The sequence below is a fragment of the Dipodomys ordii genome, unplaced genomic scaffold (assembly GCF_000151885.1).
Source record: "Dipodomys ordii isolate 6190 unplaced genomic scaffold, Dord_2.0 Scaffold9, whole genome shotgun sequence".
In the NCBI taxonomy this organism is placed as follows: domain Eukaryota; kingdom Metazoa; phylum Chordata; class Mammalia; order Rodentia; family Heteromyidae; genus Dipodomys; species Dipodomys ordii.
The window spans coordinates 1,058,569-1,063,854 of NW_012267225.1; positions in this window are offsets into that span (position 1 = coordinate 1,058,569).

A 5,286-nucleotide genomic window follows, 5' to 3' on the forward strand; every position below is an offset into this window, starting at 1 on the left:
ATTCTGCATTATCAAATATTGTTTTAATAAGTGACTCATTGGCTAGGGCTTGAGATGTTTGGTTTTTGGTTTGTCTAATTAAACAGTCTGTTCCTTTTAATTATATTCTTTGACAGGGCTGGTCATGTGATTGTTCAAGTAGAGCATGGGTCACCGTGTGCCCAGAGCCAAATATGGAACAAGAGCAACTTGGCCTCCACTGGTAAAGTGAGAACAGGAAAGAACAAGTGCAGAGAGCTTTCTTTGCAAAACAGGCTGATATTGACAGGCACCATGGGTTTGGCCTCCAGTTCCTACTGAACCAGAGGGAAAGTAGGCGGGCCCAGCTGTAAAAGCAGTTGGGGAATCTTGATCGACAGCATCTGGGATCCACTCACATGGCAGGAAGGAGAAAGAAGGAACACAAAGGTGAAGAAAAAGGAAAGCTAAACCGCACAGCCATCATGGTAGCAAGGAGATAACTTCATAGGAAGAAATCATCAGTATCGATACTTTGAGTCTGGAAAAACGACAGAGACATTTTTCTAACTAATTTAACTAACATAAAGTTTAAACCATCTGTATAAAAGAAAGGTGGGGTTTTTTTTTAAAGGAGTCCAGAAAAACCATGAAATGTTGATAAAGCTGTGCCAAATTTCTAAAGTTCACCACAATCTGTGGTTCATGTTTTCCCCATTTTTCTTCTGTCCGTCAAACAAATAAATAAATAACTCCAAGCGCTTTTGATGACAACAGTGAGAACAACAAAGTGTGTTTTAAATAGAAACTAGAAACTTCTACCCCCTCCCCACCAGCAACAAGGTGCATGGGGGGAGGGCCTGGGTAGTTGACGTGTTTGATTCCATAGAAACAATGTCAAAATAGCAACTTGCAAAGCTAAGGAAAAGATTTTTTTGATGGAGAGCTCTAGTAGGGACATGAAGCTACTTCTAGAAGCTTCTCATCCTTATCAGCCATTGTATTCAAGATTAATTACACATTTTCCACCATCTCACCCTTCACTAGAATGTTTATCCACTAAGTCAAGACTAGCTGCTTGACTTTGCTCAACAAAAGCAAACTTTGAACCTAGTGAAGTCTTAACTTTCTTAATGTTTTGCTTACCTGATTGTTTTGGGTATTTTTCTTTCTCTGTGTCAACCAATTATTTTCAATTAGACTGATAATTGCATTGTATAGTTGAAAGGCCCAATTAATAACCTTAAAGCAACATTGTTAAGTGGTATTTAGTGAAAATTTTATATTTAGCTGTCAAGAAATAATCATGGCTTGCATTTACTGAGCACCTTTTATCCTGAAGGCTACCAAAGCACTATTATAAGTTCCATACACTCTATTACTAATTATAGGTGACTCTCTCATTACTCCAATATGTCAGTATCCTGTTGTGGATAAAGAATGAGAGATCGTAGAATATAATTTGTTTGGTTGTTTTTGTTTTTGTTTTTTTTACTGGTCCTGGGGCTTAAACTCAGGGTTTGAGTGCTGTTCATCAACTTTTTTGGCTCAAAGCTACCACTTTACTACTTGAGCCACAGTGTCATTTCTGCCTTTTTCTGAAAAGTTTGTTGGAGATAAGAGTCTTACAGACTTGCCTGCCCAGACTGGCTTTGAACTGTGATCCTCAGATCTCAGCCTCCTGAGTAGCTAGGATGACAGGTGTGGGCCACTAGCACCCACTGAAAAAAAATTAAAGTCTCTTATACATAGAGCAGTGAAGGTAATTGAGCCAGCAGAAAGCAATTGGTCTGGGGATTCTTGGAATATGTCCCTTCTGCCACCTTGGGGGTAATCAAGAGTGTGGTAAAGCTAGCTGCATAAGAGGACTAACAAGTGAACTGTGAACAGCCCTTTTCAGGACCCGAGAACCCCATAATGCCATGAAAGATGCCAATAATTTGCTTTGAAACAACTAGCACCAATTCATCACAGCCAATCAGCACGAGGCAGCCTCTGATGGCCATCCATCTTCCCTGGGGTACCTATTCCAACCTTGCTCAGGATAGCTGGGCTGCTTGACTTCAGCCTTTCCTGGGGAAAATGTAGCATTATGTAGGAAGAAAGATGAGATCTCAAGAGCTCCCTTGATAGACTTCAGGATGGGTGACATGCGTGAGATGGAGGTTCGTGGGCAGGTGAAGAACAGAGTAGTTTTAATCTCCCCATACTGAATTACTTCACAACAGGTCCATCTGCTGTGAAGAATACAACCAATATGGTCATACATGCCTGCAATCCCAGGAACAGGAAGCAGAGGGAGTAGAATTAGGAGTTCAAGGACTGTCTGGTCTACATAGTAGCACTGTCTCAAAAAGTCTAAGTAAGTAAGGCGCTAAATAAATAATGGCTGCAGCGCAAGTGTGGATCTGCTGGACAACTAAGGTTCTTAAGAGGATACAGGCTTGCAAAAGAGGCCTCGGCTCACTATCCCTGGAGAGTCCCTCAGACAAGCTACCCACATAGTCATGCAACAAACGTTTAATTGAAAGCCTCTGGTGTTGACAGGTGCTGATTCAGGTCCTGGGATTTGTGGAGGAAATAAACAGATATACTTTTTGGTATTAGATATAAAAGTAGAATGAAGAATAGAATGAGGTAAAAAGTCTTTCACTCCAGGGCTGGGAAGGTGGCTCAGTGGTAGAGTGCTTGCCTTGCATGCATAAGGCCCTGGGTTCGATTCCTCAGCACCACATAAGGAAAAAGGAAAAAGCCGGAAGTAGCGCTGTGGCTCAAGTGGTAGAGCGCTAGCCTTGAGCTGAAGAGCTGAGGGACAGCGCCCAGGCCCAGAGTCCAAGCCCCACGACTGGATCCAAAAAAAAAAAAAGCCAGATACAAAGCAACCAATACCACCTGAAGGGGAATATTTTTCAAAAACAACAAGTTAAAAAAAAACAGAATTTCTAGGGCTGGGAAGGTGGCTCAGTGGTAGAGCACATGCCTTGCATGCCAGAGGCCCTGGGTTCGATTCCTCAGCACCACATAAGCAAAAAGAAAAAAGCCGGAAGTGGCTCTGTGGCTCAAGTGGTAGAGTGCTAGCCTTGAGCTGAAGAGCTGAGGGACAGTGCCCAGGCCCAGAGTTCAGGCCCCACGACCGGACCACCCCCAAAAAAAAAACAACAGAATTTCTGCATAGGAAAGATGTGATAAAGACATGTTGGGCAAGAATCTTAGGAAAGATGCAACCACTAATTCTAGGTTCAGATGACTTTCTATCTGGAGCCAGGCTAGGAGGGAGAGGTGGATGGAGGTTGATAAGCAAGGAATGACCCAGAAACTCAGGATCAGGTCAAAGAGAGTCAAAACATCCAACATGGAGAAGTGACCTAACATCATTACTTACTACATTTCTGTTTCATGAGCCAGCTTAAAAGAAAAACCATAGAGTGGAGAACGCAAAGGCAGCCCAAGCCAAAAACACCAGCATTCCAATGCACCTCTTCCCTACAGAATTTTTCTCTACTTCTATCAAAGTGCACCCCAATCCCATGGCCTCCCCATTCCCTTCAGCTTCTTTTCCAGTAGTGAGGGTGGCTACCTTGCCATTGAATGTAGAACATACCATTTTTTAATGTGGGTGGCTGGAAGATGGCGGAGAAGGTTTTGAGCCATTCTTTCACATTTGGGCATTATTGAGTTGTTCTATGAACGATGGCCTTGACCTTCTCTGAGAAATTTTGCCTTTGCTTGCTATTCATTAATATAAACTTCTAGCAATGGTTAATTGTGTCATCCGGGCTTTCCTACTGTCAATAATTGTAACTTAAATTCCTTATTTATTTCATGAGTTACCTAGACACATCCTAGACACATCCAGGCTTGAAATGACATTGAAATGAAGTCATTGGCCTGGGTCTCAGCCCCTTAGGACAATAGCATTGGCCATGTTTTACCAGAGGACTATATGCTTCCCTTTTTCTAACTAAGGTATCAATGACAGGGATTCTGTTCTTTCCATATAAGATTTTGAACCCTAAAACATCAAGGACATTTGACTTCAAATTTGATTGTGTTATATCATCTAACAATTTACATCCCTAACATCAGGGATTCTCAAAACATTTCTGAAATTTGGGGAAGACATGGGCAGTTTAATTTTTATTTTGGAAATAAAAAATTACATTAAAAATATTAAGATAGGCTGGTCACCCATGGCTTATCCCTGTAATCCTAGCTACTCAGGAGGCTGAGATCTGAGGGTCAAGTTTGGAAGCCATCCTCAGCAAGGAAAGACTCTTATCTCCAATTAACCATCAAAAAGGTTGAAAGTAGACCTGAGGCTCAAGTGATAGAGCACTAGCCTTAAGCAAAAAATAGGTCTGAGACAATATCTAAGCCCAGAGTTCAAGCCAGACACTGATTGCTCAGATCTATAATCCTAGCTAGGAGGGCAGAGGATCACCTACTGTTTGAAGCCAATCTGGGCAAAAAAGTTCACTAGGCTCCATCTCCAAAATAACCAGAGAACAATAAACCAAGGCTGGAGGTGTAACTCAAGTGGTAGAGTGTCAGCTAAACAAGTAAGTTGAGCAAATGTGAGATCCTGAGTTCAAACCTTGATACTGCAAAAAATAATAAAATCAAGATAGTAGCTTTATGGATGGCCACAGCTGGAACAGCTTGGCAATTCTGCAACCCAGACTCTGACATAACATAATAACAATGCAGTAGAGATTGTGTCCAGTGCTTCTTGTGGAGTGTCTCATTTAATCACAAAAGCTCTCACAGAATGGAGACAATATTATTAGATTCCTCAGCTGAAGCCAAAAGGACTGAGGTCAGGAAATTAGGGAGCAGAGTTTGAAACAGGCTGCCTTTGGCTAGCATCCAACTTCTTCACCCAAATACAAGGCAAGCATTTATTTAAAAAGAAATAACCATTCATTGGTATAGTTAGTTTGAGTGGAGACCTCAAATGCATAGAAAATAGCCCTAAGAAATATAGCAATTTAGGAAGGATGTAGCAACTGTCCCTGATAGAAAGGGAAGACGCTGAGAGTGATTTCAATCAAGAGGCAAAAGAAAAAAGAGTCAGGCACTGGTGGTTCTCGCTTGTAATCCTCAGGAGGCTGACATCTGAGGATTGTGGTTCAAAGCCAGCCCCCCTCCCCATAGGAAAGTCTGTGAGATTCTTATCTCCAAAAAAGCCCCAAGTGGAGCTGTGGTTCAAAAGGTAGAATGCTAGCCTTGAGCAAAATAAAAAGCTTAGGTATAGCTTCCAAACTCTGAGTTCAAGCCCCAGCACTATCACCCAAAAAAGAAGGAGGAGGAGAAGGAGGAAGAGGAGGA